Raw genomic sequence first — 27678 nt, 5'->3', positions numbered from 1 at the left:
AAAGCCAGACTGACATTCCTATAGCACAGATGAATCTTGCAGCCAAAAATAAAATCACTGAGCTAGCAGGAAACTATGAACCCAATGCTTCCCTAAACATTATGTACAAGCTGTGCACAATCTGTCTCAACCAATTTCTCTAGAATCATAGTGAGTTCAACAACACAGTGACTGGTAAGCAGACAGATGGAAAGAAGGAAGTCTGGGGATATTCCAAGCAATTTTTAGTAAACAAAGTTATGTTGCCTGAAGTAAGAAATTACTGTAAAACCTTGTAGCAACAAGGCTTGATCATAGGAAAGCATTTGACTCTGTTCTCCAGACCAGATCCAAAACCAATATTTTTTAAGGGAGCAGCACGAAAAAATGTAAAATACAAGTCAATCAAAGAAGAATTTATATTTACAGAGGGAAGACCGTCAAGGGCTGCTTGAAGGATGTTTGAGGGCCACATGCGGCCCTGGGAGTCACTGTTGAGAACTGCTTTTTTAGATTTTGTCAGATGCACAACATAAGACCACAAATTTTGAGGAGAGGAGATTTGGTGATTAAATTGACATCTGACCTGTGAGAGCATCATCCTAATTACCAACATTATTGAGACAATGCCCATTATATTCTTAATGAAACCTACCAAGGTTAACTTTGCTTCCATTCCACTGGGTCAAGAACCAGAGTTAATTTAATATTCTTACACAGCATGCAAAATATGTATGGACTTATAATGGATTCTTATTTAGGCATGAGAATGGTAGTTTTAAGGTTGGTATGGGTGGATAAGTGATTACCACTGACCCCAGTACTGGACTGGTACTTTTTTTTTATCCACCCTGAGAAGACGAAAGACAACGCTGACCTTGGGAGGATTTGAACTCAGGAACAAAAGAACTGAAAACGTTACCACAAAGCATTTTGTACAATGCTCTAATGATTCTGCTGGCTCACAACCTTAAATTGAATTATAATAGTAAACGAAAAAGGCTTTATTTTACTCATGCTGTTTACTGTTTCTGCTTAAATTTTGCTCACAAAAACATAATGTTCTTTATGTACTCTCATTCCCAATAAAAAAAAAGGGGGATAAGAAAAAAGAAAAAAGAAAAAGAAGTCAAAGATAAAAAAGCATATTTCGATGTATTGATTTTCATAATCAAAATTTTCATAGCAAACAGTCTAATATAAATAATTTGAACCGTTTTTCTATCTAATTTCCTCTTTCTGGAAAATAAAAATTTTTACATAATTTATATATATATATATTATTTTTATTTCTGTGTGCATGTATAAATGTAAAAGTGTGATTGTGTGCATGTTTACTTATATATGTGTGTGCATCTGCATGTGGCTGTATGTGTATGTGTGTGTGGCTGCATGTGCATAACTGAGTACTTATGTGTGTGTGTGTGTGTGTGTGTGTTTCTTCACCGATTTCTCGTATTGATTACCTTATGTTCTCTTTTCTTCCTCTTTTCATCCAAACCCAAGTCACTGCAGCACTTGGATGCAGCAACTGCAGACAACGTTGCATCTGTTTGCTACAAGGTATTTCAATGAACACCAATGCCAACAAATGAGACTCTGCATGCATACTCGACCTGCTAAAAATAGAAGCCTGATCTTCTTTGGATAAATTCTTTACATTAGGAAATGACATAACGTTTAAACAGACTGGATGATCATAGGAACTGCTCAGTCAGGGTTAGCCTGGGGTTAAATAACAGCAACATGTTCTGTTACAAGCCAATGCCAGAGCCTCTAAGTGGTTGCCCAACTTGCTAGACATAGCAGCCAGATCTTAAAATAATTCCTTACCATTTTAAATAAAGAGTAAACAGATTAGGTGACTTCAGCCTAAATATCCCTTATCCTTAAACAACTTGATCGGTTACAACTGGGGTGCTTCTTGATCACAGATCTTTTAGATCTGGATCTAAGCAACAACAACAACAACAGATGCATATTCTTCCACAATAAATACATCTCAAAACCAGGAACAAAATTTTTGATCAATAATTATTTGCTTCTTATATTTGTTCCTTTTTCTTTTTTTTTTATCTTTATTTTGATTTCGTAGAATTAGGTAATAGTCAATAAATTATAATTGCAGATCTCTCTAAAATGGTAATTTAACTTTTTAAATAAAAAAAAAATATGCCTATTTTTAGCTCTGATTCAAATTAAATATAATGTTGTTTTTTTTTTTTACTGATTCAAAGTAAATATAGTTTTTTTCTTTTTAATTCTAGTTTTAATAAAATTTCGATTTCATTTTTTTTGAAATTTTAAAAATTCAAATATCTTTTTTCTTGCATTTCAACTTTTTACTTTCTTTGATTGTAGAAAACATCTAAGTTTTAATGATTTGAAATTTTAAACCAAAAGATGGAAACCCTTTCTCTTTCCTTGAAGAACCTGAATTGCCCTTCCCAAACCTCTTTATTGGTGATGACAGCAATGGTGATTTATTTTTATGTCCATTTTTCCACGTTTGCATGGATCGGATGGAACTTGTAAAGGCAGATTTTCTATGGCCAAATGACCGACCTTCCTATTACTAATCCTCACTTATTTCCAAACAATTAAATATTTCCACATAATCAGACATGTTTTTACCAAAGACTGGAAATTAATGACACTGCTTGTATTAGAGTGTCACTCATTTACATCTATCACTTGATATGAAGATCACACACACACACACACATACACGTGCATGCACGCACGCATACACGCAAACATACTTATGTGCGTACAATCACGCTTAACACTTGAACGTGGAAATGGAGGAGGAGAAATGATGGGGATGGGGATAATGTGGGGGAAGAGGAGGAGGCCTATGTCCATGTTCGTTTTGAGTTGCACCCCTTTACACAGAAAGATTAAACTTAGTGACTTGATAAATAGAGGTAGAAAAATTTGGAAACATAAAAGTGTTTTACAAAAGACGCAACAGAGGTATATGTTGGTACTTGATATAACGGACTATTTCTGCAGCCTGTTTGTCCTTGATTCGTTATCGGATATGTCTGCTAAAGGAAATGATATAATAACTGTAATGAACCAGAATGAACTTACATTTGGAGGCTTGATACCAATATATGTAAATTAAGACTGGTACTTCAACCATTAGTGGTAATTTGGAACTATCCTCTTTTTAATCAGGGAATCTCTCATTTAGTTTAATTCATAATGTGATCATCCTTGACCACATTATGCAATGTGTCCTGTCATTCTTTACAACAGGAGAGTAGAATTTGAATGAAATTTAGCTACTATTTCTAACTGGCCAAGTGACTACACAGAAGCTATCTTGTTGGCTCAACATATATCACTAGCTGGCCCTGCGCCATTAAAAATGATGGCTAATTGTAATATTTTATATATTAATAGGACAAAAGATAGAATATGGATAGTAATTCAAACTAATACACTTGTCAATGCTATCTCGTGGTTGTATTTTGAGATGTGATATCAACCATCGTTTGTTACTGAAAGAATGCTGGTTCACACATACATTCACACACTTACCTTGTACACACACACACACACACACATATACTCACACAGAGTTGAAATGCAGTTTGATTTTTCTTTTCGGCATTGAATGTTCACCATCCCACTTCCATTGCACGCACACACACACAAACATTCACACACCTCTCCTTTACATATACACACATATACTCACACAGAGTTGAAACACTGTTTGATTTTTTTGCCTTTTCACCATAGAATTTCCATCATCCCACTACTAAGTTTGCCATCACCCCTCCCTTCCTTATTCACCTATCATCTCTTCCTTTCTCACTCATATGTTGTGACTGAAAAAACAGGAATAATATTGTAGTAGATTCTTGTTTATAACTGAAGATATTTATTTCTTTATTGCTCATGGGGGGGAATAAACATAGAGGGAACAAGTAAGAACAGACAAAGGGATTAAGTTGATTACATCGACCCCAGTGCGTAACTGGTACTTATTTAATCGACCCCGAAAGGGTGAAAGGCAAAGTCATGGCCTTGCTGGGCACCACCTTGAAGGGTTTTAGTTGAACAAATCAATCCCAGTATATCTTTTATCATTTACTTGTTTCAGTCATTGGACTCTGGCCATGCTGGGGCACCACCTTGAAGGGTTTTAGTTGAACAAATCAATCCCAGTATATCTTTTATCATTTACTTGTTTCAGTCATTGGACTGTGGCCATGCTGGGGCACCACCTTGAAGGGTTTTAGTTGAACAAATCAATCCCAGTATATCTTTTATCTTTTACTTGTTTCAGTCATTGGACTGTGGCCATGCTGGGGCACCACCTTGAAGGGTTTTAGTTGAACAAATCAATCCCAGTATATCTTTTATCATTTACTTGTTTCAGTCATTGGACTGTGGCCATGCTGGGGCACCACCTTGAAGGGTTTTAGTTGAACAAATCAATCCCAGTATATCTTTTATCTTTTACTTGTTTCAGTCAGTGGACTGTGGCCATGCTGGGGCACCACCTTGAAGGGTTTTAGTTGAACAAATCAATCCCAGTATATCTTTTATCATTTACTTGTTTCAGTCAGTGGACTGTGGCCATGCTGGGGCACCACCTTGAAGGGTTTTAGTTGAACAAATCAATCCCAGTATATCTTTTATCTTTTACTTGTTTCAGTCAGTGGACTGTGGCCATGCTGGGGCACCACCTTGAAGGGTTTTAGTTGAACAAATCAATCCCAGTATATCTTTTATCATTTACTTGTTTCAGTCATTGGACTCTGGCCATGCTGGGGCACCACCTTGAAGGGTTTTACTTGAACAAATCAATCCCAGTATATCTTTTATCTTTTACTTGTTTCAGTCAGTGGACTGTGGCCATGCTGGGGCACCACCTTGAAGGGTTTTAGTTGAACAAATCAATCCCAGTATATCTTTTATCTTTTACTTGTTTCAGTCAGTGGACTGTGCCATGCTGGGGCACCACCTTGAAGGGTTTTAGTTGAACAAATCAATCCCAGTATATCTTTTATCATTTACTTGTTTCAGTCATTGGACTCTGGCCATGCTGGGGCACCACCTTGAAGGGTTTTAGTTGAACAAATCAATCCCAGTATATCTTTTATCTTTTACTTGTTTCAGTCAGTGGACTGTGGCCATGCTGGGGCACCACCTTGAAGGGTTTTAGTGAACAAATCAATCCCAGTATATCTTTTATCTTTTACTTGTTTCAGTCAGTGGACTGTGGCCATGCTGGGGCACCACCTTGAAGGGTTTTAGTTGAACAAATCAATCCCAGTATATCTTTTATCTTTTACTTGTTTCAGTCATTGGACTGTGGCCATGCTGGGGCACCACCTTGAAGGGTTTTAGTTGAACAAATCAATCCCAGTATATCTTTTATCTTTTACTTGTTTCAGTCAGTGGACTGTGGCCATGCTGGGGCACCACCTTGAAGGGTTTTAGTTGAACAAATCAATCCCAGTATATCTTTTATCTTTTACTTGTTTCAGTCATTGGTCTGTGGCCATGCTGGGGCACCACCTTGAAGGGTTTTACTTGAACAAATCAATCCCAGTATATCTTTTATCTTTTACTTGTTTCAGTCAGTGGACTGTGGCCATGCTGGGGCACCACCTTGAAGGGTTTTACTTGAACAAATCAATCCCAGTATATCTTTTATCTTTTACTTGTTTCAGTCATTGGACTGTGGCCATGCTGGGGCACCACCTTGAAGGGTTTTAGTTGAACAAATCAATCCCAGTATATCTTTTATCTTTTACTTGTTTCAGTCATTGGACTGTGGCCATGCTGGGGCACCACCTTGAAGGGTTTTAGTTGAACAAATCAATCCCAGTATATCTTTTATCTTTTACTTGTTTCAGTCATTGGACTGTGGCCATGCTGGGGCACCACCTTGAAGGGTTTTAGTTGAACAAATCAATCCCAGTATATCTTTTATCTTTTACTTGTTTCAGTCATTGGACTCTGGCCATGCTGGGGCACCACCTTGAAGGGTTTTAGTTGAACAAATCAATCCCAGTATATCTTTTATCTTTTTTTGTTTTTGGAGCCTGATACATGTTCCATTGTTCTCTTTTTGCTAAACTGCCAAATTACAGGGATATAAACAAACTAACACCAGTTGTCAAGTGGTGGTGTGGAGTACAAACAGAAAGTCACAAACAGGTGCCAGCACCATATTAAAAGCACCCAGTACACTCAGTAGTGATTGGCATTAGGAAGGGCATCAAGCTATAGAAAACCAAACCAAAGCAGTCACCTTGAGCCTGGTGCAGCCTTCTGGCTTGCTTACTCCTGTCAAACCATCCAAGTCATGCTAGCATGGAAAATCGATGTTGATTTATGGAGATGATGATGATGGCACACACACGCACACACATGCACATACACACACACATGCACATGCACACACATACACACACACACATATGGATGTATGTACAAATATTTCTATGAATACGTGTATGACCTTCTTTCAGTTTCTGACCACTCATAAGGCTTTGCCTGGCCTGGGGCTGTAGTTGAAGACACTTTCCCAAGGTGACACACAGTGGAACTGAACCTGGACCCATGTGAATGGGACAAAAAAATGTCTTACCATACAACTGAGCCTTCACCAAAAATAAACTGAGGTGTTAAGACAAAATTTGTGTACTTGTCCATATAACTTAGTGGTTCAGCAAAAAACCAACATAATAAGTATCTGTCTTAAAATAAGTATTGGGGTCAGTTTGTTCAACTAAAACCCTCGAAGGAGGTGCCCCAGTATGGCCACAGTCCAATGGCTGACACAAGTGAGAGGGATTACACAATACATCTGCTTAATTTGATAAGAGTTCTCCTTCTAAGCATTGGTGATGTTTCAGTAATTTGAAAGACATTAAACACAAATAAAAAGACATAATCATTTCATATGAGAAAATCAACAAAATAATAAGAAAATACAAGAAATCAACAGGAAATTATCTAGCTGGCAGAAACTGGTCTTAATCTTCAATTAAACCTGTCTTTTTTTTTTTTTTTTTTTTTTTTTTTGCATGTTAACTTTGGAGTCAGAAATAAACTGATTTATTTATGCTTGTTTGGTTTTTGGAAAATGTCCATGGAAGTATAGACACAAGGTCTGAAGTTTCGCAGGAGGAAGCTCTTTAATTATACCAACACCAGACACTTATTTTATCGACTCCGAAAGGATGAAAGGCAAAGTTGTTCTCAATGGAATTTGAACTCAGGACATAAAGCTGGAAGACATGCTACCAAACATTTTGTTCAGTGTAGTAATAATTCTGCCAGTTTGCCATCAATGGAAGTAATAATAATTTGAATTTCATATTTTGATCATCTTCTCAATTAAAATACCATTTTGTCTTTTTTCCTTCATTTTGCATGTTTGATTTTGGAAAATGTCCATGGACGTTATAATCCTTTCTACTATAGACACAAGGTCTGAAGTTTCACTTTTCTTTCTACATTTGCACATGTGAGTTGGATATGTACAGCTAATTAATGATTCTATTTGTATAACAGTTAATTGCTTATATTTTGTTCAGTAAATAGAATTATGTTTCAAAGGTTAATTACATAATGGCACAAAAATTTACCGGCAGGCAGGCCTTGGTGACAAGCTGGTGCTCTGTCAGTTATAACAAGGGTTCCAGGTGAGCTGATCAATGGTACAAGCTGCTTGTGAAATTAACATGCAAGTGGCTGAGTATTCCATAGACATGTGTAGCCTTAATGTAGTTCTCAGGGAGATTCAGCTGGACACAGAATGTGAAAAGGCCCTTTGAATTACAGGAACAACTCTATTTTGCTGTCTGAGTAGACTGGAGCATCATAAATAAAGAGTCTTGCTTAAGGACACAATATTCCACCATATATTGAACTCATGACATTACAATCATGAGCAGAATACCTTAACCCCTAAGCCACATGCTTTCTCAACAGTACAATATAAGTACAAAGCTAGACTTCAAAGGACATGCACTATTTGATTCCAAGTGATTTTCAGCAGCATGTCCTTGCGTGATTTGTGAACTGGAAATGGTAGACATTGGCATCTGCCCCATCCCTGCACCAACCCATCACAACTCTTAGTAGAAGAGGGAAATAAGTGTAAACGGCTGATAACAGTCTTTAAAATATGGGCAGCTGTGATCAAACTTTCTTTGATCATGTCAAACTTGTTTACTGCAGTTAATGTATACTGCAACTGGCAGTGGAAGGGCTGACTAAAAAGATTCCCAGTTGTGTGAGTTAGGGAAGAGTAGCACTGTTAGAAATGGTGTGAAAAACAGTAAGATAGGAAATGAGTTTAGGCCCTACTGAATATGTCCAAGATTCAGTTTGTGCTCTTGATATAATCTAACATGCTCAAACCTGTATGATCCCTGGAAGATCTAGCCAGACCCAACTAATATCATAAGAAGCATCACAGAGGAAATAGACTTCAGATTTTGTTGTGGTGGATGTCTGTCCAAATCAGATAAATTGAAAGCAGTAACTATGGAAGAATATTGAAACATTTTTGCTGTCAAAACTGTAACTGCTTTGAGCCTTGTCTTCAGGCAGTGAATCACTGATTGTTCTGTGGCATTTGTCCTGTGGTCTAGATAAAGGGACACCAACTGGATTTCTTTACCACCATACAAACGGACAACCAAGGGTTTCTGTTTTGAGCACCTTTGCATGTTTTGGCTCCTAAGTTGTTACTGAAGTTGGATGCCCTGGGGATCAGGTTACTTGAAAGACAACATTACAAGGAACAATAATAGCAATATAATAGTTTGTAACAAATCATTGCCACTGTTACCCTCCTCACCACCACCACCACCACCATCATTTAACATCCATTTTCCATTCTGGCATGGGTTTGATGGTTTGATGGGAGCTGGCAGTTCAGAGAGCTGCACCTAGTTCCAGTTGTCTGTTCTGGCATGGTTTCTACAACCTGGCTGGTCTTCCTAATGCCAACCACCTTATAGAGTGTACTGGGTGCTTTTTACATGACACCAGCACAGACAACAAATATGTAGATATACTAATGTTTGGTCGTTGCAGTGGTGGTTCCTTAGTGAGGTCTGACTCCACTGTTACCAATTCCATTCTAGAAAAGCAAATACTGATTCAAAAAGCATAACTATAGTTGAAATACATCTTTTATTTTTAGTAATAATTACATGTAAATGAACAGAATATTCTATGAGAAAGTTGTTTAAATCTCAGGCAAACTATTTAGTACAAAAGGTTTCCGAATGAATAATGCATGAGACAAGAATCAAGGAATTTCATCACCACCACCACCATCACCATCACCACCACCAAAATCACCACCACCATCACCACCACCAAAACCACCACCACCACCACTACCACTGTTGTCATTATCACCACTGCCAACATCATCATTTTTCTATGCTTGCATGGATCAGGTGGAATTTTGTCAAGGCAGACTTTCCATGGTTGAATGCTCTTCCTGCCACCAACCCCCACCTGTTTCCAAGCAAGCTAATATTTGCCTAAAACTATACATTTTTTCACCAAAGATTGAGAACAAAGGACATTTTTGTGATATCAGTTTACAACTATGACATGATATCAAGGCAAAGAGACATTAAAACAAACACACACACACACACACACACATGCACACACACATACACACACACACACACACATAAACACACACACATGCACGCACACACCCACAGCCACACACGCACATACATACACAATAGGCTTCTTTCAGTTTCCATCTACCAAATCCACTCACAAGGTTTCAGTTAGCCTGGGGCTATTGTACAAAACCCTTCCCCAAGGTGCCATGCATTTAGATTGAACTCAGAACTGTGTGGTTGAGAAGCAAACTTCTTAAAACACGGTTAAAAAATTTAGGACAAATTAAACTCAAAATGAAAGTCTTAGTTTGGCAAACACAGTCTAGAATGCAAGCTTGTGGTCTGCAGAATAATAACATGTATGTGTGAACGTATCTTTAATGAAATAGTCATTAATATTATTCATCAAAAGTTTGTTTATATTTTGACATAATACAACAGTTGACACAGAACATTAGACAACATAAATCTGTTGTTAAGATGGTTTAACAGAAATCAACAGCAAAACTAGAGACAAACAGTTGTTTGAAGGTAGAACAATTGTGAACAGAATAACTGTTGAAATATTTTTAATTTAAAAAAAGGAATGGAAAACCTTTGGTCTGTAATTCTTCAGTGAATTGGTTTGTGAAGTTGTGGTTGTCTTTGATATGAAAGGAAGCTACCACTCTGATTTATCAAAGTTTAAGTTGATTTGTTGGAAATGTGCTGGATACTATTAACGTGGGGAGTGCATTTTGAAATCCAGAGCTTGTGTTTGGCTGATGATTCTGAAAACAATATGGATGAAGAATCTGTTGTGTTATGTTAGTTAGTTAGTTAGTTAGTTAATTTGGCTCAAAAGCAAATAGCAAGGCCATGTAGGGGGACATGGAGTTAAGTACAGGGTGGTGTTCATGTAAAGAGTTCAGGCCACTTGAGGTCCAGGGAGGCTTTGAACAAAGCGGTCGTCGGCATCTTCACGATCTCGTCTGGCAGCTTGTTCCACGGATCCGCAACCCGGACGGAGAAAGCTCCTCTCCTTCGATTGAGATGAAATCGTCGCAGGTAGAGCTTTTCGGAATGACCCCGCAGCCGACGCTCTGGAGCAGGAGTGAAGAACAGCTCTTTCGAGAGGTTACACTTTCCGCTTATGATGTTGTGGGCGAGAATGAGATCACCACGGCGGCGGCGTTTTTCAAGAGAATAATGGTCGAGCGTCCTCAGCCTTTCTTCGTAGGACAAATTTTGAGACCATGAACCATGCGGGTAGCCAGCTTCTGGACTCTTTCGAGATGCTGTATGTCTTTGAGGAGATAAGGAGAAGAGGCTTGAATCCCATACTCCAATATGGGTCTCACCAGCGTGACATAGAGTGGTAGGAATATGGCTGCTGTGAGCATTCCGAATGACCGTCGAATCAAGAACAGAATTCCGCGTGCTTTGTTGGCAGCATGGACGCACTGGGCCGAAGGCGAAAAGGAGGAATCCACCAAGATACCTATGTGTTATTTATTAGAAATTCTAACAAGGTTGAATGACCATTCTTCTAAAAAGGAAGGTGTAAGAGTGTTCTTCATAGACCACTAGGATGTGTGGCATCAATGAAACTTTTCTACTTTCAAAGGGCAAGAATAAAATATCACTTACTTAGAAAACAGGTAAGGGTTGGTGACAGGAAGGGCACCCAACCATAGAACACTACCTTAGATAAATCCTCAACCTACCCAAACCAGCATAAAGAAACAGACATTAAATGACCAAATGAATTGTACATCAGGCTACAATACTGAATGTATCCCTTTCTTTTAAGATAGTAAAATGTGGTTTGAAGGAGATTTGGTTGTTATTTTTGGCATGTCAAACAAATATATAGAGTAGTAGTTCCCCAAATGGGTAGTACTACTCTGACCCGACCCCACCCCACTTGAGGGTGCGGTGGAAAGATCCAGGGAAACATTGAAGAAAAGTGGGGCAATAATGAGGTGACCAAAAGGGGGTTAAGGATGCCCCCCGAAAATAATGGGTTAGTTAGGTTAAGTTTTATTTGTGAAATACAGTTGTTTTGAATTTTCTGTAGAAAGTGGTCTATATTTGTGGTGGTGAGTGTGTGGGGGGTATGTCAGGAATATGGCCTGCATGCCAAGGGAATGGCAGCCTGAAGAATTTTTGGAATCACTGATACAGAGTAAGGCAGACAGAAGATGGTTTAGATGAATGTCTTGTTTAACTGTTCCATTGGAAGCTTCACTTCACAGACACATTTGTTAATGCTTCTTGGGGAAATGTGAACATCATGACTTCATGTTCTATTCTAGTGTAAACCCTTTTATCAAATAAAGGATCTTTGTGCCTAACCAATAACGAATCAGTATTAGAATATAAATAAAAAGTTTGTGCAGGTGTGGGTGTGTAGAGGCGCAGATATGGCTGTGTGGTAAGTACCTGGCTTCCCAACCACATTGTTCTGGGTCCACTGCATGTCACCTTGAGCAAGTGTCCTTCTACTATAGCCTCGGGTCAACAAAAGACTTGTGTATGGATTTGGTAGACAGAAAATGTCTGTGTTTGTCCCCACCACCATCGCTTGACAATTGATGTAGGTGTGTTTATGTCCCCCGTAACATAGCGGTTTGGCAAAAGAGAGTGATAGAATAAGTACTAGGCTTAAAAAGAATAAATCCTGGGGTCAATTTGTTCAACTAAAGGCAGTGCTCCAGCATAGCTGTGGTCAAATGACTGAAACAAGTAAAAGAATAGTCAAATACATACATGCACACATACACACATGTGCAGACACATACATGCACACACATACACATACACCCATGCTCACACATGCATACACACACACACACACAGAGGCACTCACTCACAACATCCGTTTGACTTTAGGTATGATTGCTGAAACAAATTTTAAAGTATAGGCACTCCCGTCCCAAATGTACACACATATACATGTGTACACACATTCAAACACACACTTACACAAACCTGCTAAATTAATTAATGATATTCTTGATTACTACATCTATGAGTGTTTACAGACTACGGGGAATTAGCTCCCAAGCTGTCTGACACTTCAAATTAAATACCCTCCATTAAAATTCCAATCATATCTAGAACTAGCTTGACTCTTAGTACTCAATTGGTACTTTATATTCTTCTCAAGCCTGGAGTAATGAAAGGCAATGCTTAACTTTGTGGCAATGGAACTCAGAACTTTAGAGTCAAAAGGTCTTTGCTAAATATTGAAAATGACTTCATAAAATATACATTTGTAATCATATTTAATTATCTTTACCATATTTTAACGTGTGTAGGGAACCCTCGTGTATAAGGACCCCCCACTTATTTTGGGGGCTTAAAATTTGGAAAAGAGGTTTTGTAAGGGACTATAATACTATAATACTAAAAAAAAAGGTTCTTTATACATGTTAAAATACGGTATATTCAGGAGAAGTTAGAATCTATTTGATGTTCTTGTTGTTGGTGGTAGCTGTGTTTAGCCCCAGAGTATATCTGATTCTTCTTAATCTTTCATTATAGTTCAATTCACATCTAGCTTCATGGCAGACAGTGGCCAGCTGTGGAATACAAGTCACATGTGATTCTTGAAGTTCCTGTGTGTAACTCTTAAGCCATCATTGGATTCCAGTGCTATTTTTTTCAAACACACTCTGCTTTAGACATGCAGGAACAAAGTAAAATTGTAAATTTATACTACCTAGCTATATATATATATATATACATATATATATATATATATATATCATCATCATCATCATCATCGTTTAACGTCCGTTTTCCGTGCTAGCACAGGTTGGACAGTTCAACCGGGGTCTGGGAAGCCAGGAGGCTGCACCAGGCTCCAGTCTGATCTGGCAGGGTTTCTACAGCTGGATACCCTTCCTAATGTCAACCACTCCATGAGTGTAGTGAGTGCTTTTTACATGCCACTGGCACAGGTGCCAGAGGAGGCTGGCAGCAGCCACGATCGGTTGGTGCTTTTTACGTGCCACTGGCACAGAAGCCAGTCAAGGTGGTGCTAGCATCGGCCACGTTCAGATGGTACTTTTTACGTGCCACCGGCACAGGTATCACGACTACAATTTCCATTTGATGTTGATGTGCTTGACTCAATAGGTCTCCTCAAGCACAGCAGGTCACGTGCCACCGGCACAGAAGCCAGTTAAGGATATCATCATCAGATACCGTTGCGACACATACTTAAGAAATGATCCTTAAAAGCATACATACATACATACACACAAACACACACATACACATGCTATTATATTCCTTCCTGGATGGAATAAGTATAATAGCATCAGCACCAAGCAGTGATTACAAATAAACAAACTTTTGGTTAGTTAAAATGTGACATAGCACGACTCACTGATGTTTATTGTCTTTTAGTTAAAGCTATAGATTTTGAATCTGTCCAGGGTTATCTCCCTTTGGTATATGCCACTGAGGAAGACTAAAGAGCTAGAAACATGTGCCTGGGAGACTGATAAGGGAAAGAACTGGGCATATATGATGATTTTACACCATTTACTATAAGAGAGAATTTTTTTTTTTACTCCATGGTAACTTGCAGAAGTTAAGATATATCACAAACATTTTAACTAACCTAAAGTTCATTTATTTCTAATCACTGATTGGTGCTAATGCTATTACACTCATACACAAGGGAATATTGAAAAGTTCCTGGCTTTGAGGGTTTTGTGAAAAGCCTGGTTGGAGGCCCAGCCTTCCAATTTCAGAAAAACAGATGAACCACTGCAATAAATGTATGAATCTGAGAGGGGAATATGTTGAATAAAATGATAATTAACTGATCCTCCTCTATTTCCTTTTACCCAAAGCCAGGAACTTTCCAGCACCCCCACCTCATGTATACACACACACACACTCTTTTACTCTCTTTTACCTGTTTCAGTCATTTGGCTGTGGCCATGCTGGAGCACCGCACATAAGCTCCTTTTGAGTGTTGGGCCTCACAGAGCAATGACAAATGACCAAGACCTTCACAACATGCCGTGCTTGAGAAGACCCATCAAGCCAAGCGAAATCGTAGTTACTCTTTACTCTTTTACTTGTTTCAGTCATTTGACTGCGGCCATGCTGGAGCACCACCTTTAGTTGAGTAAATCGGCCCTAGGACTTATTCTTTGTAAGCCTAGTACTTATTCTATCGAACTCTTTTGCCAAACCGCTAAGTTACGAGGACGAAAACACACCAGCATTGGTTGTCAAGCAATGTTGAGGGACAAACACAGACACACAAACATACACACACACACTTATATATATATATGTACATATACACGATGGGCTTCTTTCAGTTTCTGTCTACCAAATCCAATCACAAGGCTTTGGTCGGTCCAAGGCTATAGTAGAAGACATTTGCCCAAAGTGCCACGCAGTGGGCCTGAACCCGGAACCATGTGGTTGGTAAGCAAGCTACTTACCACACAGCCACTCCTACGCCTATCTATATCTTATCTATTTGATTGCGGCCATGCTGGAGTATCAGCTTGAAGGGCTTTTTTAGTTGAATAAATCAACCCTAGGACTTATTCTTTTCAAAGCTTAGTACTTATTCTATCAATCTATTTTTCTGAACTGCTAAGTTGCAGAAACCTGAACACACTAGCAGGGATTGTCAAGCGGTGGTGGGAGACAAACACAGACATGAAGACACACACACATAGATATAAACATATATGTGTGTGTGTATGCTGGGCTTCTTTCAGTTTCCATCTACCAAATCCACTTACAAAACTTTAGTCATCCCGAGGCTATAGTAGAAGACACTTGCCCAAGGTAACATGCAGTGGGACTGAACCCAGAACCATGTGGTTGGGAAGCAAGCTTCTTACCACATAGCCACACCTATATATATTATATTATTTCCATTTATAATTTAAAAAAAATATGTTGCAGATCTTGAATGTATACAAAAAAAAATGATCATCTAGGTGCAGGACTGGCTGTGTGGTAAGTAACTTGCTTACCAACCACATGATGCCGGGTTCATTCCCACTGTGTGGCACCTTGGGCAAGTGTCTTCTACTATAGCCTCGGGCCGACCAAAGCCTTGTGAGTGGAATTGGTAGACAGAAACTGAAAGAAGCCCGATGTATATATGTGTATATCTATCTATATATATATATAAAGTTTTATGTTTCTAGTTTGATAATAGAGTTTCTTATAAGTAAAATTATTATATTATTTATATCTTAAAAATATTGTTTAAATATTTCTGATTATATTTTAGATATTTCAATTACCTGAAGATTGACTGTAACCATAACTCGAATTATTAAGAATTGAACAGCCATGAAACGGTCGTAGTGTTTTACTCTTTATCTTTTATTAAACTTTTAATACTTTTGATATATATTTAAAATAATATAAATTAATTAATTTTATGTATTGGCTTAAGTTTTTCATTGTTTGATTTGCCTAATAGTGGTTTTATCTCTAATTTAATATATATATATATGTGTGTGTGTGTGTGTGTGTGTGTGTGTGTGTATTATGTATGTATGTATGTGTGTGTGTGTATGTTTGTGTATCTGTGTTTGTCTCCCCAACATTGCTTGTCGACCGATGCTGGTATATTTGCGGTTCAGCAAAAGAGACAATAGAATAATTACCAGGCTTACAAAGAATAAGTCCTGGGATCAATTTGCTCGACTAAAGGCAGTGCTCCAGCATGGCCACAGCCAAGTGACTGAAACAAGTAAAAGAGTATATATAGCTCTTATTGTCAAATAACTAATTATCCATTCTTTATAAGAATATTATATCTACTCCAACACACTGCTCATACTTTTCCTTATTGACCCTGGAAGACTGGAAAACAACGTTGACTTTGTAGGAATTTGAACTCAGCATGTGAAAAGGAATGAAATTAAATACACAAGGGATTTTGTGTGGAACGTTAAACGATCCTTCCAATTCATAGAATTATATGTATTAATTTGTTTGTTTCTTTCTTTAGATTCACGTTCTTCATAGGAATTTGTAAAGGATGTAACGATGAATTTTAAAAAGTGTTTTAAAGGAAGAATGTGCTTGCTGCTTCGGAGAAAGAAAAAAAGAAAAGATAATAAAGGAAGTGTGCGTGTGTGTGTGTGTGTGTGGTGTGTGTGTGTGTATTATGTATGTATGTATGTGTGTGTGTGTATGTTTGTGTATCTGTGTTTGTCTCCCCAACATTGCTTGTCGACCGATGCTGGTATATTTGCGGTTCAGCAAAAGAGACAATAGAATAATTACCAGGCTTACAAAGAATAAGTCCTGGGATCAATTTGCTCGACTAAAGGCAGTGCTCCAGCATGGCCACAGCCAAGTGACTGAAACAAGTAAAAGAGTATATATAGCTCTTATTGTCAAATAACTTAATTATCCATTCTTTATAAGAATATTATATCTACTCCAACACACTGCTCATACTTTTCCTTATTGACCCTGGAAGACTGGAAAACAACGTTGACTTTGTAGGAATTTGAACTCAGCATGTGAAAAGGAATGAAATTAAATACACAAGGGATTTTGTGTGGAACGTTAAACGATCCTTCCAATTCATAGAATTATATGTATTAATTTGTTTGTTTCTTTCTTTAGATTCACGTTCTTCATAGGAATTTGTAAAGGATGTAACGATGAATTTTAAAAAGTGTTTTAAAGGAAGAATGTGCTTGCTGCTTCGGAGAAAGAAAAAAAGAAAAGATAATAAAGGAAGTGTGCGTGTGTGTGTGTGTGTGTGTGTTTGGTGGTGGTGGGGGGGAAACTACATTGACAGCATATTGGTTGTTTTGTGGGGGTGGTAGAGCCAGAAGGCCCAACATTAAATCATTTCGTGTTTGTGTACGTGGCGGGGTGCCAGTATGCTTGTAAAATGGTGGTGGTAGTGGTGATGGTGGTGGTGGTTGTGGTGGTGGTGGTGGTGGTTGTGGTGGTGGTGGTGTGGTGGTGGTGGTGGTGGTGGTGGTGGTGGTGTGGTGTTGGGGTCAAAATAAGTGTTGAAATGTTGGAGAAATATGTTTTGAAATTAATGGATGATGGAAGGAATTTGAAGGAATATGCATAAGTATGCATATGTTTACAAGTAGACCACCCTCTACTCGAGGAAAGAAATATATATATATATATATATATATATATATATATAGTAAGAAGAAGAAGAAGAAAAGGCCTTTACTTGGAAATCTAAAACAAAACAAAATATATATTTCACTACTGAAGTAAGTTAAACATGCCGAGATTGATTAAGAGGAAGACCTTGTGAGTTTATGAATGTGTGTGCAGGAATGTGTATTTCAGTATGTGCTTCTGTGTGTGTGTGTGTGTGTGTGAGAGAGTGCGTGTGTGTGTGTGTGTGTGTGTGTGTGTGTGTGTGTGTGTGTGAGAGAGAGAGAGAGAAAGAGAATGGAAGAAAGAAAGAGAAAAAAGAAACAGAAGTTTATAATAACATAGATAGCCTGCGAGATAAAAGGGTTAGATGAGTGAGAAAGAGCAACCTGGAAAGAAAGGAAGGAACGAAGGAGAGAAAGAAACGAAGAGAGAGAGAAAAAAGGGAGAAAGAAAGAAAGAAAAAGAGAGAGAGAGAAAAGTAAGAAAGAGAGAGGGTGAAAAATAAAAAAAAAGTGATAACATGTAGGAGTTTAAAAATGATTGATAAATTGCAAAACATCATTTTTTAATTTTGTGAGGTTAGCTAAAAAGATGGGAAACGATGGTTATATTTTTGGTCAGCATTTTTGTTTCTTCTTGTTCTTCAGAATTTTTAATATTTTAATATCACTGATTTCCAGTGTGATTGCTGAAAAAGATTAACAAATTATTTCTCTTAATTTAACGTTCTCAAGCAATGACCAATTGTCCTTCAGCCAAAAAAATACTAGAAATTTTGTTAAAAAAACAGAAAGACAAATAAAGAGAACATGTTGAAATAGTGTTAGAATTGGAATATTTGAAGTTTTGCCTGGATCCGCCCTGTTTGTGGTACAATTACTATTTGGTAGGCATTCTTTGCCTATCTAATAACAATAAAAGAATTTGAATTATTTTTTGCTTTTCAGTTACAACGACAAAAAAGAAATCTATAATGTTTGAATCTATTTCTTAATTATCAGTTTTTATTTGAAAATTTACCTCAAAAATTAATTTATTTTTCAAATGTAAATACAAAACCTTCTACTCTTGTTTCCCTCTTTTTCCTGCTCACAAAAATTATGTTGATGATTACATTGTTTACAATTGTTTTAATATACCACAGTGTCGACTGAACACAAATCTATAAATAAATATATTTTATTGTACATAATAGCAATGAAACAAAATACTTGACACCCCAGTAATTTAATCTATAAACCTGTTTGATTTAGTCATGAAAATATCAGTTTTATTTTCTAAATATATTTTGATAGCACAAGGCTGTTATTACTGTTTGTAGCATATCAAGAGAAGTGTACCCCTCCACTGACTTTGTTTCCTCACAGCATTAAGAAAAATTTATATTTTTAAATAAAAATTTCTACAAATATCTTTCAGATGGTGTAGATTATGATTATATCAGAATTTAATATGAAAAATAATTCTAGGGTGTTTAATGTCTCTGACCCATGTATAATTACAAGCTCTTGTTCCAGTGAGTCGTATATAAAACAGTGGGAAGAAATACCAGAAAACAAGTTGCAATCAACTGTGACACTTTATTCAACCACTAAATAAATTTTTACAGCAACTGTCGGTTACATTATGATGATAACTGTCTGAGGAAAATATACATATTAGCTTCTCTAATCAGTCAAAATTTGGTGATGTGTGCTTGGAAGACAGGAATAGAAATATGTGATGTTACTTCTTGCAGTCTCTCATTCTCTCTGCTTATAGGTGCATAGCAAACAGGAATACACTACCTGAAAAACAACTCTCCCCTCTGAACTAAACTGGAAGAAATTCCTTCATTTATTGATGCTGTAAGGTTCCAGAGTGCAAACAAAATTTTGCCATGCTTCGTTGGTCTATCACATGATTTGATTGGACAACTAACGTATCCAGTCTCAACAATGAACTCGGCCAATGTGTTACACCATCACATTACCAATCATAGAAAACCTGCATATGGGCCACTTTCTGACTATTTAAGCCTAGACTGGCAATTTATTTATGAACATACACCTGTTACAGGTGCAAATTTATACATGCTGCACATCAGTTATAATACCTACATAATGAATCTTCAGATTTTGAAAAAAATTGTGGTGTGTGAGCACCTATCAGTTTTTCTTTTCACATTAAATTCTGATATAATTGGAATTTATACCATTTGAAAGGTATCTGTAGAAAATTTCATTAAAAATATGTATTTTTCAGAAAATTATGAGAAAATAAAGACAAGGTGTGTAAATTATCCAAAACTTCTCTCCTCCTCTATCTGAAAAATATTTTCCCAACAAATTCCAATATAATTGGAATCTACAACATCTGAAGGACACTTGTAGAAAATTTCATTAAAAAGATATTAATTTTCTAAAAGTTAAGAGGAAACAAAGTTGGGTGGGGAGGAACACTTGTGTAGGTAAGGAGTTGTTTATTCATACAGAAACACTTCACTTTCTAAATATCAACAAATGTTTATCCACAGAAAAGAACATTAATAAATATATAAATGCCTGTCTATAGAGAGAAAAATACACTTGTAAAAACTTGTAATTATTTGACTGTACAGTAAAAAAAAAAAAAAATTCCTAATATTATTGTCCATTTAGTATAAAAAACTACAGTAATAAATACCTTTACCAAGGTGGTGAGCTGGCAGAAACATTAGCACGCTAGGTGAAATGCTTAGCAGTATTTCATGTCTTTACGTTCTGAGTTAAAATTCTGCCAAGGTCAACTTTGCCTTTCATCCTTTCAGGGTCGATAAATTAAGTACCTGTTATGCACTGGGGTCGATGTAATCAACTTAATCCCTATGTCTGTCCTTGTTTGTCCCCTCTATGTTTAGCCCCTTGTGGGCAATAAAGAAATAAGAAACATTAGCACGCCAGGGGAAATGTTTAGCAGTATTTCATCTGTCTTTACATTCTGAGTTCAAATTCTTCAGTGTTAACTCCACAAAGTCTGCATCAGTTGTCACATTTTACTGCTTTTCCTGCATTTCTATCCCTTTTGTGCATCAGGTATTTCGTTGATATTTCCTGTTCCTGGAGGTAGTAATCCGGCTATTCATCCACAATGAACTGCTTTGATGATCGATGTTACTATCATCACAGAGCTTTCTACTAACATATCCGTGCATAGTCTTCTGCTCAGGCTCATCCTTTCATCGGATGATATGTTGAGGTAGAGTCATATGACTTCTTTGGACATGTATTCTAGGTTATCAGACAAAGAGTGTTGCTCAAGGAGCTGCTTTCCAAGTCTTATGATGTTATCAGCCTCATGTATGCAAACTTGGTCAAGGTATAAACTTTGACACTTGGTGGTTAAAAGGTGTTGCCGAAGAGATATGATATGACATTCAAAGGCATTTTGGAATGATGTTAAGCCTCTTCCACCTTGTTTTCATTTTAGGCAGAGGTGGTCTATGTCCCTGTTTATGTGGAAATTATGGGTGCTTGTTAGTATATTTTGGGTTTTCACATCAATGACTCGGATCTCATCAAGCGTCCAATCAAGTAGCCCAAATGTTGGTATGAGTACTGGCACTGCAAACACATTGTGTTTTATTGAATGCAGAGAGTTCTGAGGTCCAAATTTTCTTTATTTAGCTGTAATATTCTTTGGTGACACGTGTTTTGTTACAGGTACCATTGTAAGATATGTTTTTATCCACCCCTAGATACCTGTAACATTCCTCGTCAGATGCAGGGGAAACAGTCAAATCATTGATGGAGATGTTACTAGTCTGGTTTATAGTTTTCTTCTTTCTCACAACCATATAATAACATTTATCCTGACCAAAATTGAGAATGCTGTAATTAGGTCAAGGCTCTTTTTCATCTCATGCATATTACTTTGCCTAAAGTTTCAAGTCATCCGCAATGAAACTGTGAAATTTTGGTATTATGTACGTATGTGTGTGTGAGTATGTATGTGAGTATGTATGTATGTGTGTGAGTATGTATGTATGTGTATGAGTATGTATGTATGTATGTGAGTATGTATGTGTGTGAGTATGTATGTATGTATACTTACACATTATGAGTTTCCACAATTTCCATCTACCTAATTCACTGATAAGGAATTGGTCAACCAGGTTTTAGAAGAAGACACTCGCCCAAAGTGCCATACAGTGAGATTGAACCCAAAACTACATGATTGCAAAGTGAGCTTCTAAACCACACCTTTAACCCTTTAGCATTCAAACCGGCCATATCCGGCCAAAATATTTAACTTGTTTTATATTGAAACTGACCAGATCTCACCTCTCACCTCAGCCCTACCATGTCATTCTAAAACTAAAAAATCACATCACTGAAATCTCTAAACTACAAGATAATGCAGGATTAATTCAAACCATTTTAAATAAACAAACATCACATCTGACAGAATAATCTGAACACTAAAGGGTTAAAGTGTGTACAAAAAATAAAAACACGAAATAAAAATTGCTTGGTCATGGTCTGCTTAATCAAAAATAACAATAACGATGAAATTGAAAGGATAAAACAACCACCAGTTCGTAAAAAACGGTTGCAAAAATTTAGAAGATCAAGTTATATAACAATAGAGAATTAATCAATATAAATCAACAAAATAAATGCAAGGTAATACAAAAAAGCAATTGAAACAAAGAAACCACATGTACAGTACACTATAGAAAGTAAATGCATTCTGGTTTATAAAGTGGAACAGAACAGTTATTCAAAACCTGAGGTCCAGGAAGTTAATACAATAAGGATGGGAGCGTGAAGATTGTATAATGGAAAATGTATAAATACTCATCATCATCGTAATCATCATCTTCATTATCATAATCAGCAGCACCACCACTACAATCATCGCTGTTGTTTTCTTCTTCTTCTTCTAATTAGGACTCATGCCATTAGCCACAAAGAATAATCTCTAATTCGAGCCTTCTCTAAGCTGCTAAGAATGCATGTGGCAACTTGAAGATCCACGCACCACACGCGATAGACTGGCGGTTGCACGGGCGCGAAAGCTACGTTGTTATCCTCATTCGGTAAACGGTGGCTTTTAACGGGTGGAGAGCTGAACCATCCTGCGGTACAGAGGATTCACAATCTAGACTAGGGTCTGAAAGCTTACCACACCATAGTGGGTTACACCATGGTTCCTCTGCTTTGTGGCAGAAGTAGGAAGAAAAAGTGAGAGAAAGTTGTGGTGAAAGAGTACAGCGGGGTTCACCCACCGCCAGAGCTTTGTGGGGCTTAGGTGTTTTTGTTCAATAAACACTCACAATGCCCGGTCTGGGAATCGAAACCACATTCTTACGACTGCGAGTGCACTGCCATAACCACTGGGCCATAGCACCTCCACTTGCTGTTGTTGTCCCACTGCAGCCACAACCTTCATCATCAATTTTTATGTCCACTTTCTTGCTTGGGTCAGACAGAGGTTATTGAGGTAGATTTTTTAAGGCTGGATGCCTCTTCCTGTAATCAACCCTTAATTTGTTTTCATTCCCCATGGCCAGAAATGTTTTGGCAGAACACTGGAAATGGATGATAATCATCTACAACTACCACATGACGTCAAGACAAGGAGACGCAAACATATAAACACTCACACACACATACGTAAATATGTAAATCATATACACAGAAATAGGTGTGTGCATGTGTATGTGTATACACGTGTGTGTGTGTGTGTGTGTGTGTGTGTGTGTGTGTGTGTGTGTGTGTGTCTGTGTATTACATTAATTGTGCTTGTGCTACATAAAAAGCAGTAAGTCCACTCTGCTGAGTGGCTGGTGTTAGGAAGCTGCATTCAGCTGTAAAAATCCTTCCAAAACAGTTGCAGAAGGCGGCGAGCTGGCAGAAACGTTAGCACGCCGGGCGAAATGCTTAGCGGTATTTTGTCTGTTGTTACGTTGTGAGTTCAAATTCCGCCGAGGTCGACTTTGCCTTTCATCCTTTCGAGATCGATAAATTAAGTACCAGTTACGCACTGGGGTCGATATAATCGACTTAATACCTATGTCTGTCCTTGTTTGTCCTCTCTATGTTTAGCCCCTTGTGGGTAATAAAGAAATAGGTTTCTGCCTGGCTGGCTCCTGTGAAACCATCCCACCAATGCCAGCATGGAAGGCTGACATTAATTGATGTTAATGATGATGATGATGATGTGTGCATGTGATGGGCTTTTTTCAGTTGCTGTCTACTAAATCCACCCACAAAGCTTTGGTTGGCCAAGGCCTGTAATAAAAATACTTGCCCAGAGTGCCACACAGTGGAACTGAACCTGAAATCATGCGGTTATGAAGGAAATTTCTTAACCACACTTGGATCTTAACTACAAATAATAATAACTATTATTATTCAGTGACATATATCTTTCAACTGAGTGATGAAACTAGGAAAACAAGTTTGTTGTATGTTAATAAAATCAGTTTATTGAGGTGGGAGAGAGAGAGCGATTTCAAAAGCCTGGGGTTCCTGGGAAAATTCATTTGAATAAAAGGGGGTTCTTGGTGGCGAAAAGGTTGGGAATTACTACAATAAAACAAGTCATCAAAATTATAATACTCATTAAACAACAGGTAGGAACATGAGTTATATCTAATCACAAAATACCATGAATAATACATTACAAGTTCACAAAGCGAACATGAATATGAAATTTCTAATTGGCAACAAACCACAAAAAATGTCTGGAAGTTGCTGAATAAAGTTTGGGTGATTAATGTAATTTACAAACACAAATATGAAAGAAGTAAACTGAATACAGAATTAATTGGTCATTAACCCTTTCATTACTGTATTTATTTTGAGATGCTCTGTGTTTCTTTCAATTAATTTTAAATATAACAAAGAAATTAGTAAAATAACTTAGTTATCATTGAGCTAGTGTTAGGAACATAAATTGTGACTAAGATTTGGTGGAAGATTTTAATTCAAAACTTATAAAAACAAGACATTCGTACTCAGAGCCAGGGCCGGTTTCAGCTGGGTTGGTAATGAAAGGGTTAACCCGTTAACATTTAAACCAGCCATATCGGGCCAAAATAGCTGTGCCTGTGTTCAAAACGGCTAAGTTCAGCCTCTTGTACCTACACAAAAATGTCGCTCATAGCCAACTCTACACCTGCGCACACCTGATAAATTTCCACTTCTATTCCTTCCCATGTTTCCAGATTTCCCGGTGATGTTGTGCTCGAGAAGACTTGTCAAGCCAAGTGAGACCAAAGTCATGGCTGTTCCAGTGTTATGTAAATGGGACCTGTGATATCATAGTCGTGGCCATTGTCATTGTCAGGTAACTGGCACCCATGCTGGAGGCACATAAAGAGTACCTGTTGAACTCTTGGAGTGGTTGGCATTACGAAGGGAATCCGGCCACAGAACCCATGCCAAATCAGATTGGAACCTGGTACAGCTCTTCAGCTTACCAATTCCAGTCAAACAGTTTAACCCATGCCAGCATGGAAAGCAGATGAAATATGATGATGATAATGGTGATGATGATGATGATGATGACATCATTGAAATCTTGAAGCTATGAAATCATGCATTATTAATTAAAAACAATGTGAATAAATGAGTATTACATTTGACAGGGAGGCGCAATGGCCCAGTGGTTAGGGCAGCAGACTCGCGGTTTCGATTTCCAAATCTAGCATTGTGAGTGTTTATTGAGCGAAAACACCTAAAGCTCCACAAGGCTCCGACAGGGGGTAGTGGCGATGCCTGCTTTACTCTTTCACCACAGCTTTCTCTCACTCTTTCTTCTGTTGGCCTGCTCGCTTAGCCAGCAGGGTGGCATCATTTGAAGGCTGAAACAATGTGAAGCGCATTGTGACCAGTGATGTGTAGCAACATCTGATAGCCTGGTTGGTCACATGATCACATTTGACAGAGTAGTCAGAATGCTAAGGGGTTGGCCTCACTCAACTAATTTATTTTCCTTTCACAGTTCTGATTTGAAATAATTAAAATATTTACTTCATTATATCTAATGTGTTTATACTTTGGGTTGTAAGTTGCTGACAATATGAAAAAAGCTGCTTTATCGGCAAAAGATTGGCTTGGAATGGCTGAGACAAGTTTCAAAACATTTGACTACTGTGTATTTCAAAGTCAACAAGGTATGATGTTGAGAACAATCTTTTCTGCAATAGCTGAAACTTGGATTATGAAGAGAGATCATACTGATGGTACATAGACAAGCCTTCTCATGAGAGCATAAAACATCTTGTAGTATGAGCACAAGACCAAAGACAAGATTTCCACCCATCTCTACTATTGTTATTCAATGCAGAAAGGATTTGCTGGTTACTGCTCTCTTACTAAACAACAAGCTATATCATATTCTGGATACCTCTGCAGAATGCTTGATCACGTTCATAGATGAAATTAATTAAGACACATTAAGATGAAATTGAGAATCCAAAGTGCATCTCACAGTGCTGTGCAAGACTTCTGGTGGAGTATTGTGGAATTGTGAAACACATCTTATATACTACTGTTAAAAAAAGAAAAATATTTGCTCTGACTTCATCATTTCTTAGTCATGCAGCGAATGTCTCTGAGTGTTTTCCCCCACTCATTGCTCCGATGTGTCACACCACTCAGTCTTCACTCAATCAAACTGCAAGTACAGTCAGACTATCCTTCACTGAGGAGATACAATAAAGCAGAAACATATCCTGAGTTGTCATTGCATTTGCAAATAGATCAAGCTCACTTTTCACGATTCTGTAATCTAATTAATAAAATTATTAGAATTAAGAGGTTGTCTCTCTTGCTTTTTTAATTTTCTTTTATCTTTGCATACAGAACTATTCATTAATTTAATTATTTTTCTCTCCCTACTGCAAGATTTTAATTAATTAAAATATATTGGTACACTACATTATATACATTAGCCTTGACTTCAATCAAAGTACCATACTTTACCATCATTCAAAATAAGAAGCGTAGGCATAGACATGGCTGTGTGGTAAGAAGTTTGCTTCCCAACCGTATGGTTCTGAGTTCAGTTCTATTGTGTGGCACATTGGACAAATGTCTTCTACTACAGCCCCAGGTTGAGTAAAGCTTTATAAGTGGATTTTGTAGGCAGAAACTGAAAGAAGCCCGTCACTTCTTTGAATGTGCATCTGTGTATATGTGTACATGTGTATGTGACATTTGCCCCAACTTGATAACTGATGTTAGTTTGTTTACATCCCTATAACATAGCAGTCTGACAAAAGAAACTGATAGATTATGTACCAAACTTAAAGAAAAAATACCCAAGTACCAGGGGTGATTTGTTTAACCAAACCACTCAAAAACATTACCCCAGCATGGTAACAGTCCAATGACAATCAAGTGAAAGATATATATGCATATATACAAGTTGGGTGAAAAGTAAGTAGGCATTAAAAATTGGAAATAAAATCCATATTCCTTTTACGAATTTATTGGACACAAATGATACATGTTCTTTATTACATGGGAAATGAAATTAAATCTTCATATTTCAATATAAGCACTGGTGGCATCAACCTGTTTCCTCAAACGACCAGGGATGGAATGAACAAACTTCTGAAGGATGTTGTCTGGGATATCATTGAGAACCTCCTGAATCCATGTCTGCAAGTCCTCCCGTGTGTAAGGTTTTGTCTTGTACACCTCCTCTTTTGCGTAACCCTGCAGGTAAAAATCACATGGAGTGAGACCTGGACATCTTGGAGTTCTGGACTTCTGCGGTCACAGTCCTCAGGTTTTAACTCCTGCATGTAATGGATGAAAATTCAATTCTTTATGTAACACCACATGTATTGCGTGTCTCTTTAGTCTACTTTCATGAGCTGCTTAATAAGTTGATTTTTGTGGGCTGTGATTAAACATTTCTTGTACTCTTGCCACATTCTCTACTGATTGGGATG

This window comes from Octopus sinensis, linkage group LG20 (assembly GCF_006345805.1).
Source record: "Octopus sinensis linkage group LG20, ASM634580v1, whole genome shotgun sequence".
Taxonomy (NCBI): domain Eukaryota; kingdom Metazoa; phylum Mollusca; class Cephalopoda; order Octopoda; family Octopodidae; genus Octopus; species Octopus sinensis.
Note: the sequence above shows the minus strand (reverse complement) of the source record.